Source organism: Cyanistes caeruleus, chromosome 15 (genome assembly GCF_971803275.1).
Source record: "Cyanistes caeruleus chromosome 15, bCyaCae1.hap1.1, whole genome shotgun sequence".
NCBI lineage: Eukaryota > Metazoa > Chordata > Aves > Passeriformes > Paridae > Cyanistes > Cyanistes caeruleus.
In genome coordinates, this window is record NC_141715.1 from 16,524,746 (window position 1) to 16,540,348 (window position 15,603).

Consider the following 15,603-nt stretch of genomic DNA (forward strand, 5'->3'; position numbering starts at 1 on the left):
GGGCGGAGATGCTCGGGCTCGGCGATATCTCGTCCGGGCCCGTTCTTTTGTTCGTTTGATGGCCCGTGTCCTGCCCATTCTTTCGGGGCTGATGTGCCTGCTTGCGATTGTTATCTGGGTGCTTGGCTGCAATCTGTTGCTTTGGAAGAGAAATCCTGCCTCGACTTGGAGGAGGATTTCTCATTCCATATTTTCATCATTTACAATCACATATACTTTATTTAAACCTTTTCTTTCGAATTTTTATTCATCTAATTCTTTATTACACATCCCTCCCAGTACTGCTGCAATTATCCCTCTGTTTAGGTGTCCCTGAGGAGGGAGAGGAGCTCATTATGCCCCAGCTGAGCATTTGGATGCACTGGGAATGCCAAGGAGGATTTTGGAAGTGGAGCCCCATGAGCTGAGAGCATCCACAGATCCCTGCAGCTCCCCGCTGCCCCTCACCAAGGCAGCAGGAACGAATCCAAGGGAAAGCAGAGCAGAGCAGGGAGCTCTGGAGGGGTTAACGTGCTCTGGAGCATGGTTCAGTGAAATTGTCAAAAAATCCCTTCTGACAAATTGCCTCAGAAGAGAGGAAAAAAATCTAAAGAGCCGAGTGCATGGTAATGATTTCTGAAAAGTTCCCCGGCACCAAAATGGCCAAATACCATTAGCAAAGCAAATTGTGTTTTGTGCACGTAATTCACACCAGAACACGGAATTCGGGCCCGTTATTAACGGGACACGAAGCCAAGTCAGCCAGAAAGCTCTGCCTGGCTCTGCAGGGCGGGGATGGGCTCGGCTGCAGCAGGGGAGGGCTCAGCCCCATCCCTGCGAGACACAGGGGACCGGGAATGCTGCGGGATTCTCTGGGAAAAGCTCAGCTCCACCCGAAGCATCTCAGCGTCCTCCGAGCCGCCCGTTTGGGGTTTGGGGAGCGCCTCTTCAGATCATCTCCTTCCCGACGCTCATTTTCCCAGGGTTTGGAGCCCGGGGCTGGCTCTTTGCATGTCCCAAGCCTCGCCGGGGCCTCCCGAACCGGCCGAGCCCGACGGAGCCCTGCTCCACCCCGGAGCTGCTTCCCGGGACACTTTGATTATGGAATAACATCTCCTGTCCTTCTCCACGGCCTGGCTCTGACACATTCCCGGCGCGTCCGGCACGCCAGGAAAAACAACATTCGGATGAAGGCGGCTTTTGGAGCAGCCTTCAAACATTCCCTGGGTTGTGATGGCGCTCCGGGAATGTTCTGATGGAGCTGCTGATGGATGGAAACCCGCTTCTCCAAGCTGTCCACCGTGCAAATCCCGCTTTTGGGGTGAAATAAAAGCCATCCACGGCTCCACAGATCCTGGGATTGGTGGCAGCGAAGCCCCCCGGGCTGTGGGTCAGGGAGGGCCGGTCCTGCTCCTCCTGCTCCTCCTCCTCCTCCCTCCACACGATGCCCATCCCGACACAGCGGGGCACGGAGCTGCCGTGCCAGCCCTGCCAGCCCCAAGGGAGGGAGGAGCCCGGGCTGGGCAGCCAGGCTGGAATTCGGTCATGGAAAAGCTCTGGAATTCATTAGCTGTGCCCCAGGCCGGGCAGGATTGTAATAAACACCTTCTTTGAGTCCTGTAGGTAGAAGTTACATGAAAATTACCTACTTTAAAAGCGCATTAGCATTTCAAAGGCAGGCATTAGGAGACAGCCGAGCGCGATGACTGCGCACTGGCAGGGCTCTGCTTCGCCTCTTGATGCACCCTGACGCTTTTCATCTCATCCCGGAGTGTCGTTCCCAGCTGGATGGGCCACACGGAGCTCCCAAACCACTCCCGAGGCTCCCCGGGTGGGATGGGGAAGAAACGACTCCCGCAGGTCCTGGTGCTCCTCACTGCTCGCCCGCAAAGGAGCGGTGGAGGAGGCTCCTCCAGCGGGTTCTGCGGCGGCACAGGTCCAGCCCAGGGTGCATTCCCGGCTGCGGGCGATTAAAAAAGCTCAGCTCGGCCCCGGTGTCCCCAGAATTCCCGTGCGTTCCCGGCGCTCTGATCTCCAAAGGCAGAGGACAGAGATGGAAGCGTTCGGGGACATGAAAAGGCCTTTCAGGGAAGGAGCTGAGCAGAGGAGAGCTGGCTAAAAGCAAGGTCAGGATGACCTGGGAATGGCTTTTCCCTGTTAAGTGGTGAGGAAGAGCCAGGGACATCAAATGTCCGTGGAAAACCCTTTCCTGCGGGATGCCCTGGCGTGTGCCACGGGCATGGCAGGACTTTGTGGCCCTGCACAGGTGAGCCCAGAAGGTGATTCCCAAAATCTGCAGCTCACAAATCCATCAGGGACTGGTACACAAAGGAACGGACGGGATCCGTGGTTTGGGCAGCCTTAGAAGAGCTGCTGGAGCTGCAGCCAGGGCAGCTGTAACTGCTGCCCTGCCCTGCTGATAAAATAAACCCTTCCCTGGCATTTCCCAGCTCCAGCTGGTGCCCCAGCCAAGAGCAGGATGCATCCTGGCTGTTCCCGGACCCCAGGGAGAGACGGAGGCGCAGACAGGACGGTGCTGAACGCTGCCGAGGTTAGGGCGGGGTGTTTCAGCCAGCAGGGAACAATGCACAGATATCTTGGATCAACACAGCTCCAAGCTCAGGAATAACCCCCGGGACTTCCAGGGAACGTGGAGCCTTCCTGCCTCTGCTCCCGTTCACGGGGAGGGCTCTGAGCCTCATTTTGTGTGAGATGCCACTTGCAGGTCACCCAAACTTCCTCTGGAGCCGCCGAGCGAGGCGAGGGAAAGGAGAGTTATCTCCTGCCACAGTAATTACTCCTTGTTTTTCCCAGATAATACTCCGGGAATTTGAATATGGCCATTTTTCCTGCTCCTGCTGCAGCTCTGAAGATTGTGCTGCTGTCATCTGTGAGTTCTTATCGCTTATCTCTGCTCTTTTATCTTTGCCACTCATTTCAATGTGTTTAAGGCTCTGTGCAGAGCCTGGTTTCTGCTCCAGGGAGCCTCTGCACAGCTCCCAGGGCTGTGGGCCCCTGACAGGTCTCAGCAGCCACTCCAAGGTGCCAAAACTCTGCCATGAACCTGGACTGTGCTCCAAGACCTTCAGCAACTTTTTTATCCAACAGGAAATAGCCTCAATCCTTCCTTTCCGGGTTTTCCTGAGGTATTTGCTCTCCTGGCTCTGGAAGTTGAGCCTTGCACCAAGGCAGGCACTTGGCACTGCTGGACCCGGGCCTGGCACGTGGTGTCAGAGCTCTGGTGGCCCCGGGAGCTGGAAAATCAGGATTTTGAGGGGCAGGGGGGGTCAGACTGGGGTGTTTGTAGGGCCAGAGGAGTGTTTGCAATGGCAGGAGAGAGAAAGGTGGGGCTGTGGGGGCTGGCAAAGGGGGCCAAGCCCAACTGAGATCCCCCCCCCAGGCAGCTGCAGCTCCAGAGGTGGCTCCAGCCCCATTCCCTGCCCTCTCACACCTCCATCTCCTCACCCTGCACCTCCAAATCTCTGGATAAACAACACCTTTACCCTCTGGAATTTGTTCTCCTTCCCTTTTTCTGTGGTCTGTGGTCAGGGCTGCCTGGGGGTCTCAGTGGAGGCCCCTGGGCTAAACCCCCTTCCCATCGGGAGATGCAGATCCAGCTCCACGCCAGGCTCTGCTCCCCCCAGAGACATCCTGGATGTGTCTCCCAGAGCTCTGGGGGGGCTCTCCCAGCGCGGGCTCCCCGTGTCAGGTCAGATTTCTCTGTGGGAAGCCGGGAGCAGTTCCCGTGGCTTGGGATCATTATCCACACGTCCCACTAACACACAAACCCTGCCTGGGCACGCCGGTTTCCCAGTGCTCCCAGTATCCCAGCGGGGCTGGGGGCTGCAGCCCACGCAGGGAAGGGATTGGAGCACGCTTTGGTTTAGGAGCAGGGTGTTCCATCCCTCCCTCAAATTAAAACAATCTCCTGCGCATCCATCTCCTCCACCACGGGAGGCATTTCCCAGCCGCCATAACGGATTTGGAGCAGGGAACCAGGAGATAAAATAATTTACTAATTGGAAGTGGCACCAAACATTTTGCCTCTTGCCCTGGCTGTGATCTCGGGGGCAAGTGGCTGGCAGCTCTCCAGGAGACAGAGCCAAGGGACAGCGGCAGTGCCGAGGTGGCCGGGGTGCCACTCCGGGAGCCCCACCCCGCTGTGTCCCCAGCGCTCTGTCACCTTTAATTACACCCAGAGGTGCCCATCAAAGGCAGAGCCGGGTGCACGGCTGAGGAGGAGTGACAGGGCTGGTGCACAGGAATTTCACACAACAGCCCAGGCATTTTCTAGCTCACTGACTCGTTTTCCCTGTTTTCTTGCTTTTTTTTTTTTTTTTTATTATTTTCTTTTTTTCACATGGCTTTGCACTTGGCAGCCTTGGGCAGGCTGGCGCTCGGGGAGAGCGTGGCTTCCTCCAGAGCCAGGAGAAGCCAAAACTCTTCATTCACTCGTTCCTTCATTCATTCCCTCCACAACATCTGTGTGTTTAGCAGCCTGCCCCACCGGGCTCAGAGTGTCCCTGCTCCCCGGGGTGGCACCGGGGTGGCCCCAGGCACCTGGGGGGTGACACCTCGAGCTGGGGCTGCCTTTCTGCAGCTGGACAACATCTGGCACTGTCCCCACCACCCTGCCCTGTGTCCCCACAGAGGGACTGCCCAGCGTCCGCCACCCTCCCCTGCTGCTCGCTGAGGGCATGGATCCCTCTGATCCCTGAATTCCCTGTGAGGATCCCTCTGATCCCTGAATTCCCTGTGAGGATCCCTCTGATCCCTGAATTCCCAGTGGGGATCCCTCTGATCCCTGAATTCCCTGTGAGGATCCCTCTGATCCCTGAATTCCCTGTGAGGATCCCTCTGATCCCTGAATTCCCAGTGGGGATCCCTCTGATCCCTGAATTCCCTGTGAGGATCCCTCTGATCCCTGAATTCCCTGTGAGGATCCCTCTGATCCCAGTGAGAATTCTCAGAGCGGACCTGCACAAACCATTTGAAGAATTCCAACAGTGGCCTCCAGGCTGTTGCTCTGCAGGTCCAGGATCTACCTGGAAAAACCATCTGTGCCCCATTTTCTGGACATTCCCAGGGACCTGCTCCAAAGGTGGAGCCCCACAACTCATCCTGTGGGATCAGCTCAGGGAAGGGCAGGACAGGGATGAGCAGGAGAGGAAAGCAGCAGGGATGAGGTTGGAAAGCTCCATGGGACAAGGGGACACCTCCCAGCAGCCAAGGCTGGAATGTGGGGGCAGCTCTTGGAAGTGCAGAGCAGGAGCACAGCCAGATCTGGACCTTGGAAGCATCCAAGCAATGGCACCAGAGGAACGGGCAGGGACTGATCCCAGGAATCCCCCCTGCACAGGAGCAGAACTTCTGCCCTGGGCAGTGAGCAGGTTGTGCAGAGAGGCTGTGCAGTGTCCCTTGCTGGGGATATTCCAGATATTGCTGTGCCCTGAGCTCTGGGATGGCCCTGCTGGAGCAGGGGGGTGGCACCAGGCTGAGCCAGGCTGGGATCCCAGGATCCCGTGATTTCCCACTCCCAGGTTAAACACCACAAAGACACCAGCCGGGTTTGCGGCTCCGCCACATCTCTGCAAAACGGGCAGAGCCCCCAAGGAACCCTCCGAGGTTTCTCTGCTCTGGTCCCCCCCAGCACCGCGGTGAGTTCAGCACAATTCCGGCCATCCCCGGCTCCATCCCACGCCTTTGTGCCCAGCCCGTGCTCCAGAGCCACTCCCGGCTGGAAAAACGCTTGTCTTAAGTTGCCATCTAGGGGAGCACACAGAGGCAGAGGCTCCGAGGGAGGTGACGAAACCGAGCACACCAAAAGCCTCCAGGGGCTTTGTGCTTGGCGAGAACAGCGCCAAAGAATGGAAATAAAGCGATTTAAACCGCCCCCAGAGCGGCTCGGTGATGACAAACACACGTGAGGAGGCAGAGGGAGCCGAGTGTTTGTGAACTCCCAGGGACTCGAAGCTCCGGGCAGGGATTTCCCCCAGGAGAGGATTTAGGGTCCAATCCTGGGAAATACTTGGGTGTTGGAACAGAAATCGCTCCGAGCTGTCTGCTGGGATTTGCCCCTTGGCTTGCAGGCTGCTGGTGCTGCTGGCACCCGCAGCCCAGATTCCCGGGAAAGCTTTTCCCAAATCGCCCCAGGGATGTTCAGCTGCCCCAGGATCAGCCAGGGGTCGCTCCGGGTTTCCACCCCTCGTTTTGCGGTGGCGAAAGGGGGACATAGAGAGGGGGCAGTGCGAGCTCTGCAGCCCGGGTTAAATCCAGAGCGGCGCAGGATGGAAACAAATCCAGTGGGATTCAGGGAGGGGAAAACGCAGGGAAGGAGCAGAGGGCAGGGGAAGGGGGTGAGGGTGGGTGGGGGGCACTGCCAGTGGCACATCCCTGGTGGCACAGCTCCCCGGCTCTTGCCCCAGGATTTTTCCCAGCTCCCAGCTCCCTCAGCAGGCTGAAGACGTGGGATTTTTTTCCCTGGAAAGCGCTGGCAGCTCCGCAGACAAAAGGTTCCCTCTATCTGCGTTTGTGCAGCGCTTATCGCGGCGGAGTCTCGCTGCTCGCAGCCCTTTCCTCCAGAAGGGCAGAGTGTTCTATTGTTGTTACACAAATCGCTTCCCCTGCCAGTTCCTTCCCTTCCAGGCCACTGAGTGGAGCTTGGCTCGGCTCCCTCCGGACTAATTTGATGAGAGATAATTATCTTGTTAATATCATCTTATTTTCTTAAGTCCCAGCCTCCCTTTTATTAATTCTGTCAGTGGCGGGCTGTGTTGCTCTTAGGTCCGTGCCTTTTCAAAACACTCTAACAGGCACTTCTGGGAGAAAGTCGGGAGAAGAACAACTTCACTGGGAGAATGTAAATATTGACATTTATTTTTTCACAATGGAGGTTTTCAATCGGCTCCTCCTCGCAGGGTTGGCCGCCGTGGGAACCCCTTGGCCACCGCGCCCGTGGGTGGGATGTGGCTGCAGCGGGAGATGCTCAGGGTCTGCCACTCCCTTGGGAATCAGGGGCAGGAATTCCACCTGGAGGGAGCGGGAGGTGCCCCTGGACACCCGAAACTGTGCCCTGTCCTTGTGTTGGATCTGCTGAATGAAGCTGGAAAGGGATGGAAAATGGGAACGGAGTGTGGATGTGGGGTGGTTTGCAGGAAAGGCTCCATTCCCGCTATCCAAGGGCACTCTGGGATTAGGGATGTGGCTGACCCCAGCCCGTGCAGGGGACAGGGGTCCCACAAAACCTTTCTGGGCCTTTCAGAGCTCGCTATCCTTTCCAAGAACGTTTATGGCCGTTGTTAGCATTCACAGTGGGATTGTGTTATCCCAAATAACCCCCCACACGGCTCATCACCGAGCCACACCTGGAACTGCAGCCCCCAGAACCCGTCCTGTGCTTCCCAGCAGGAATGCCAGGCAGGATCCCACCTTCCCTGGCATCCATCTTCCTCCCCACACCCCTCAGCACCAAGGGAAGAGTTTGTGGGGCTGCAGGGGGGATCCAGAGGATGCCCTGATCCTGCTGGATCCACCAGCACCGCGCTGGGGCAGGGTGAGGGCACTCAGCTCCACAGGGATGAGGAGATTCTGGGATTTGGTGGGGAAAAAGAGCCATTCCAGCATCAGCTGAAGGGGAGTCTTCCTGCTCGGGGCAACTTGATGGAGGATTTTTTATGAGAGCTGCAATCTTTCTTCCAGCTCCACTCCAGATCCACACAGGATTTTTTTCCCCTTGGATCAGGGCCTGAATCCCTCTAAAGCAGAGCAGCAGTGGGAATGCGAGGTTGGAAGTGAAGTGTGTTCTCAAGCAATTTTCTGAATCAGGAAGGGAACACAAACCTCTTCTCTTTGACTCGAGGGTTTGGTGGGGTTTTTTTTTGGGTTTTTTTTTCCTTTTCAATAACACAGATCTCAAACTCATTCCAGGCAGGGAAAATGAGGGGGTCGGGCTGCCTTCCTCTCTGCCAGGAGCAGAATTCCATTAAGCTGCTCCTGCCTGTTTGCAGGAAGGAGCTGTTTGCTCCCAGTTTGTGCTCATGCCATGCCTGGAGCTGGAGCATCCAAGAGCTTCCAAGAAATGATGAGATTTAATACCTGCAGCATGCTCCAAAGCTGTGGATTCCCACTCATTTATCCCAGGGACCGAACTCATTCACTGGCAGGGCAGGGAAGGGTTTTCTGCAGTGGCAGATGGACTTCCAGCATCTAAACAAGGAGAATCCCATTTTTTAGCTGATCTGGAGGGTCCTTTTAGAGTCCTATGTGGTCTGGGCTCACCCCACAGGCTCCACTGGGCAGAGAAAAGCTGATTAATTAGAAATAAAAGCATAAAAATGATTCAGGTCGTAATGGGAGAAGAAACAAAGTCTCTAATTTGGTCATCTCCATGGAGAAGAAAGGGAAAGGGGGAAAGAGAGATGAAGGGAGCTACAGGGAGAGGATGGGTGAGAGAACAGAGTGAAAAGGGAAAAGGTGGATGCATTCCCCTGGGAATGGCAGCCTGTCTGCTCCTCCTCTCCAGGCAGCTTTGAGGGAAGGTTTGCTCTCCTTGCATGCCAAGCGCTGCCCTCCTGGGACACAGCTCAGCTCCAGCAGCTCCAGAGGCTCCGACCCAATGGGAAACGGGGGCTGCACCTGGATGAGGCCTAGAAAAGCAAGGATATGTGGATATATTATAGCAGCTTAATGCATATTTATTGCATTTACCAAGGTTTCACTGCTTGAGAAGTCACAGCCCCTCTGTCCTCTGCTCAAATCTCCCCTTTTCCATCCAAAAAAAGAATTCCTGAGAGCTCCAAAGTGAGGGATGGTGGCCCCAGACTGGCCAAGCATCCGTCAGCTGCAGGCCCCTGCTCAGCCCCACATTCCCAGAAATGCCCTGCAGGGAGATGAGGCTGCTCCTGCTCTCCCCATCCCACAGCAGGGATGCAGCTGGGATCGAGCAGGATTTGGCTGCTGCCACCAAGGCAAATACACCCCAAAAATATGGAGCAAAACCCATGAGGAGCAGGCAGGTTTCAAAGCAGCTCAGAGCCCGGCTGCCTGCAGGAGTGGAGCTCCTATTTTGGGTTTTTCCCTCATTTTCTGGCATGCAGCAAATGCTTGATTTACTGTCCCAGGCTGCAGCCAGCCCAGAAATGGGAATGTCCTCACCTGCTCCCCTCCCAAAGCCTTCGCTCTGGGATCCTCAGGGTTCTGCATCGTGAAGGGCTTTATGAAGATTAAATGGATCCATTAGTGGGAGATACCCAGCTCGAGGCACCTGCTCCCTCTTTGGTTTTCTCTTTCGTGTTATTTGTGGGGTTTTCCTTTTTTTCTTCTTTTCCTTTTTTTTTTTTTTTTTTTTGTGGGAAAATTTTCCTAAGGGGAGCTCGTGTGTTCAGAGCAGAGCTCCCAGGAACTCCACAACCACTTCAGCAATTCCAGGCCTCAGCCAGATCCAGGAGATGAGGATCCTCTCTGAAATCAGCAATGAAACATCCAGTGCTCAGGAATTCCTGCCTATAGCTGAGAGAGCTGTAGCAGGGATCCAAGGAGACATGGTTTTCCTTCCAGTCTTTTAAATCTTTCCCACAGAGATCCTTTCCTAAAACTTTCCCAGTTTTCCCAAATATTTCCCACAAAGATTCACCTCATTTCCCAAAACTTTCCCAGTTTTTCCATGAATGGAAGGTCCTGCAAGACAAGCTCTGCCTGGCTCCACACCCATTCCCAGTGGGAATCTGGAAAAGAAAGGAAATTATGGAAAAATACAAACTCAGGGGGTGCAGATTGTTACTGTTGCATTCATAACAAGGCACTGAGAGTAAAATCTTCAATTTTTGTGGCTGCTGCTGTCCGTGGTCTTAGAAAGGGACCAAGGAAGGAAAATCCAACCGTGAAGCACCAGATTCAGCCCCCGGCTCATCTGTGGGTTTCTCCATGTGCCAGCCGGTGCTGGGGCATTCCCAAGCCGGCCCATGTGGATTCCCCACACTTCCCAGAGCCTCGCAGACACGGGGAGTGGGGTGGGATTCATTCCTGGCCATTTGTCACCCGGGCAGCTGGGCAGATCAAAGAGCTCCGGGTGGGTCTCAGCCCTACATCCCCGATAGCTCCTGCATGTTCCAGCTCCCCACACGGGGCATCCATCATTTTCCTGTTGGTTATCATTTTCCATCATGCGTCTCCTGTGCACTTTTAATTGGTTAATTACTTTATTCATATACTAAGCACACCCTCAAGCCGCAATTATTATCGGTGCTAAGTGCTCCGCTCGTGCCATACATCTTTCCTGGCCCACACTTTGCTCCCTGTGCGATACCTGCAGCTTCCTCAGCCTCGCTCCGGCCCTCCTCTCATTAGTTCATTATCTCTACCTGCTCATTAGCCCCGCTCCCCAGCCCCTCGTTATTGCCGCCGCAATTACAGCCCCGCCGCCCGTCCCTCGCAGCATTCCAGATCCAGCAGGGCGCAGGAATTCCAGCTAATTCCAGCTAATTCCCCTCCTGGGCCCTTCCCGTTGCTCACGAGGTGTTTGTTCGCTCCTCGCCCCGGGGATTGTGCGCTCTGGCTCCGTTTGAAATCCCCCGCCTGCAGCCTGGGGAGGGAATCCGGCTCTCTGCTCATCCCTGGGAAGGGACTGGAAGCGCTGCTTGCTCCCGAGGAGCCGGGAGCCTTCAGCTGGAGGGAGGATCCACAGGCAGGATGGGCAAGGGGTTGGGATCAATCCAGACTGGAGCAGCTCTGGGGGAAAGATTTGGGGGATTGGTGGGAAAGAGCTGGACCTGCCCCAGCACCCAGAACCCCCAGCCCGGGGCTGGTCCCACAGCAGGGGAGGGGGATTCTGCCTCTGTTCTCAGGTGAGACCCCACCTGCAGAGCTGCCCCAGCCCCGGGCCCAGCACAGGGAGCACCTGGAGCTGCTGGAGCCAGGCCAGAGGAGGCTCCAGGATGAGCAGAGGGATGGAGCAGCTCTGCTGGGAGGAAAGGCTGGCACAGCTGGCAGTGTTCACCTGCAGAGGAGAAGCAGTGCTGGAGTGGTGAGCCTGCCCCTGCTCGTGGATTTGGGCTGCAAGAACGGAGTCAAACTCCCCCAGAGACCCCTGAACACTTCTTGGAGGGGCTTTTCCAATACTCTCATCCTGTTTCCCCCTTCCTGGAAATCTCCCATCAGAGCAAGGCACCAAAATGAACCCCAGGCTTGCTCCCCTCACCTGCAGGACACATCCCAGGGAGATTTTTGCTTTGCCCATCCCACTTTTCCTGCTGGGATCTCAGCCCCCGCTTCCCATGGGTTCGTGTCCCCAAACCAAACCTTGTGTCAGAAACGAGGTCAGCTGGAGCCTGGACAGAGGTGCCCTGCCCTTTCCCATGGCTCTGTGATCCCAAAATACCACGATCCCCACCCAGCTGGGAGAGCAGGCTCCCACACAGGGGCACTTTGTGTATTTAAAGCTCTGCCTGTGCTGTAATTCCATGTGCAATATTAATTATCCAGCTCCCACTGTTGCCATGACACTCCTTAAAGCCATCAAAGCCATCACGAGCACATCCTACCTCCACCCCACCCTCCTGCTCGCTCCTGGACCCCAGCCCAAGCCCCAGGGCCGGTGGTCCTGCCCCTCTGCCCAGCACCAAAGCCACATTTGGACTTTTGGAAGTTATGTCTAATTCTCAAGCTGTGTTCCAAGAAGTGCCCGACTCCAAACGTGCCCATTTTTAGGTCAAACTGCAGAATTACTGTTTCCTTAGCACAACATTGCCCTATCTTTAGAAGCTAAAAGGGATGTTTAGAGTTAGAAGGAGAAAGGAAGAAAGAAATGGAGGGGGTGGGGTGAATAAACACATCCCGAGCCCTGGAAAAGACACAAATATGAGATCAAAAGGGAGTGAGCCAAATTCTGAATAACCTGATGTCTGCAGCATTTACATCCCTCGGAGCTGGCACCTGCGAAACCCCACAGGCAGCGACACAACAGAACTGGGAGCTTCCCCCTCCTACCCCCAGCACAGCCCAAATACTGCAGGGAAGCCTTTTACACCTCCCAAAACTGCCAGGAGGTCAATTTCTGTTTCACCTGCAGCGAGGCTTAGTGCAAGAGAAATCAGGATTTGTGCTGAGGAAAGCTTTTCCCAGAAATCCAGAGGGATTTTTCCCCGCTGGGTTCCCCGCAGGGTGTGGGGCTCTCGTCTGTGGGGTCTGTGCTCAGTCCAGGACACAGCAGCACCTCCAGGGCTGGATTTGGCTCTAAAGTGCTCCCAAAAAAATGCTCATGAGATGAGTGGGATGGGGCAGCTCTGCCATGAGGAAAAGCTGGGAGAGCTGGGATCACTCAGCCTGGAGAAGATCTGGGGAGAGCTCATGGTGGCCTTCCAGGAGCTGAAGGAACCAACAGGAAACATGGAGAGAGATGATTTACAAGGACCAGGACAAGGGGAAATGGCTTCACCACCAGAGCATGAGTTTAGATGGAATATTAGGGGGAAAAAACCCTCCCTGTGACTTTTTACATGGACAAAGTGCTAGGACAAGGGGCAACAATTTTAAAGTAAAAGAGAGATTTAGATGGGATATTGGGCAGGAATTTTTCCCTGGCAGGGTGGGCAGGCCCTGGCACAGGGTGCCCAGAGCAGCTGGGGCTGCCCCTGGATCCCTGGCAGTGCCCAAGGCCAGGCTGGATGGGGCTTGGAGCATCCTGGGATGGTGGGAGCTGTCCTTGTTCCTGGCCAGGAGTGAAAGAACTTCCTAAATCTCTCCTCTTTCGTTTCAAACTGTCCCACCTTGTCAAAGCTGAGCTGCTGTCCCTGAGGGCTGAGCCTTTTCCTCAATTCCCTGGAGTTTTCCCTTCCCTGCCCTCCTTCATCCGGCCCCAGCTGGGAGCAGGGAGATGGGAGCAGGGCTGGGACTGCTGCTGCTGCCAACGCTCCCACCCAGAGCAGCTGGCACCCTGCTCCCCGTGCCAGGGGCTGCGCTGGGAACCAGCTCCTGCCTGCCAGCGGCTCCCAGCCCTGCTCATGCAATCAGAGGCAGTGCCAGGAGACAGGCAGGATTTGTCCCGATATTATTGGTGATAAAGGAGCCTCCTGTGTGAGAGGCAAGTCCATTTCCAATCCATCTGTATCAATATCTAAAAAAGCCTTCATTTTCCCCAGCGCCGCCGCAGATTCCCAGGATAAATTGCTGCCATAGCTTAGCTCCCGACTCCATTACATCCCATTCAAATCCCCTTCATTATCACAAGGAGCAACGTGACACCAAAAGCTTGTCTCGGGGAATTTATGGCACGGTGGAGACTCTTAGATCCACTCAACCCCATTAAAACCTTCTCCCCTATAAAACATACACCTTGTTAGGCACCTCAGCAGCAGCTTCCCTGGGAAGGAGCACATTCCAAGGATTGAATCCCTGCTCCTCCTGGCTTTGCTGGTGGGGAGAGCTTTGTGCAGCCATCCTTTATTCCCAGTTTGCTCACCCAGGCAGGATAAAAGCAAACACACCCCACTGGCCAAAGCCAGGCTTTTATTCAGGTCTCTCCCCGCCACAAAGCCTGGAAAAAGGGATTTGGTGTGGAATTGTTGAGAAATCAGTGTTTGGGTTTGTTTAGAGGCATTGAATTAAAACAAATTTATTCTCAAAATCTCTTTAAAAAAAAAACGTGACCTGGGATTCCAACAATGCGTGCTGAGCCCTTTTTCCAAGCTGCTCCCTGCTCACAGATGTGCTCAGCCATCGCCTCAGAGAGGAATTTCTGTTCCCATCACAGTTCCCGCTGTTCCTTCTGGAGCTGGGGAAGCAGGAGAAGAGGGGAGAGATGAGGAGGTGCTGAGGAAGGACCCACCAAGGCCTCCCTGCCCTCTCCCACCTCCATCCCCTCCCCACATCCCACTCTCCCTGCAGCTGGCTCAGCCTCTTCCCACACCTGAGCAGCCCAGGGGATATTCCTGGGGCGGACAGCCCTTCCCAGCTGGGAAGAGCTGGAATATCTCATCCCTAAGGAAGCAGTTCTGCTTTTCTCCCACGTTTTCCCCACTTTTCACCTCGCTGCTTTCCCCCAGCTCCAGGCTGTGCCCTTCAGGAGTGCAGGTGACAGCTCTCACCTGCTCCGAGAGCTGCTGGTTATTTTAGGTAAATCTGTTTGTGTTTCCCTCTTTTTGCCCCTCATTTAATCCCATCTCCATATTGCTTGCTGGGCTGGATTTTGTAAATCCAACTAAAACCAATATTGGAGCTGGGAAGGTCAGAGAGCCTGCAGCCACTCCTGCTGTGTCACCTCTGTGTCACTGCTGAGCCCTCGCAGGGGTGGCTTTGTCCCTTCCCTGTCCTGGGAGCGCTCCAGCTCCTGCCAGCATCCCAAACCAGCCCTGGCAGCAGGGGCAGTCCCCTCTGTGGGGTCAAACTCGGCCCTGCTGTGATCCCAAAGATCCCTTGGTGCTCCTGGGGTGTGCAGCACCCAGCACATCCCTGCTCTCCCTGGGGGATCGGAGTAACTCTGCTTTGGGATGAGCGGGTTGGTGCCAGTGCGGCAAAGAAGGAAAGTGAAATCCCAGAAAAAAAGCTGAACAGGGAGAAGCAGGAGATCTGTCTGGATCACACAGGCATTCCTGGGACTGGAGAATTCCGGAGCCATTCCACGCAGTGGAGTAAGCTGTGAGCACCTCGAGGTAACTCAGATGTGGTCAGGTGGCTCCTGAAGCCAGGGAGATCAGGGTGATCCCACATTCCCATGCAGGAGGTCGGGGATCATCCCAAATTCAGGAGCTCTGTCCTCTTTGATCCCCAAGGCCAGAGACTTTTCCCAGCTCGTTCCCATGCCCATCCCACAATTCCCATCTGGTTGGGGCAGCTCCTTTCAAAACACATCCAACTTCAAGGGAAAACTCCAAGCGAGGGAGGATCACCCACCTCCTCCACAGCTTGTTTGTGACTAATTCTCTTCCCTGCTGGAATGTGTCTCCTTTTCAGGTGGAATTTGTCTAATTTCAGCTTCCAGCCACCACATCTTGTTACACCTTTGATCGCCAGATTAAAGAGCTCTCGAGTCTCAAATAAATTCTCTTCTGCTGGGGACTCCCAGCCTTGTGCCAAGCAAGGATTCAAAGTGTTTTTCATTAAGCCTTTCATTAGAAAAGCAGGTGTTTGGCTTGGTGTCTTTTTAAAATTTCATTGACTTTCATGCCTCTTTCCTGGATTCTTTCCATGTTTTCATTAAGTGTCACCCTGGAACTGGACACTGAGCGCACCCATAAAGCAATATTAAAGTCTCCTTAAAGCAACTCGTGGTCCCACAGAACTGAGAAGTTCTTTTCTTTAGCAATTTCCAGTTCAGAAGGTCCCACCTGCTTCCCTACACTTCCCTAATCCACATTCAGCAGTGTGTGGATATCTTTGTTCCTGGAAGTGTGGATCTTCATTGCATTGACCCAAAATCCAGGCTCCTGGAACAAATTCAGCCCCCAAGTGATTCACACTGCCCCAGCCACGTTTATCTTCCTGCTGGGCTTTGTATCCTCTCTAATTCTTATCTCTCCAGACTGTGCACTCCCCTTCAGGTCATGGATAAATACTCTTGGGTCTCCTCAGGAAAACCTGGCACTGATCTGGTAATTTGTCCTGGAAACTGCTGAGGATGATCCTCCCAGCCCT

General features: G+C 54.9%; 1 long non-coding RNA gene across 1 annotated transcript; it reads right to left on the reverse strand.

Moving 5' to 3' along the window:
- Positions 1 to 6,668: 6,668 nt before the first annotated feature.
- On the reverse strand, positions 6,669 to 10,343 carry LOC147650436 (uncharacterized). The gene is made up of 4 exons (XR_015276708.1): positions 10,283 to 10,343; positions 9,611 to 9,701; positions 9,133 to 9,438; positions 6,669 to 8,624 (listed from the first exon to the last, which is right to left on the reverse strand). It is a non-coding gene; the product is annotated as an uncharacterized LOC147650436 (long non-coding RNA).
- Between the last annotated feature and the right edge of the window lie 5,260 nt (positions 10,344 to 15,603).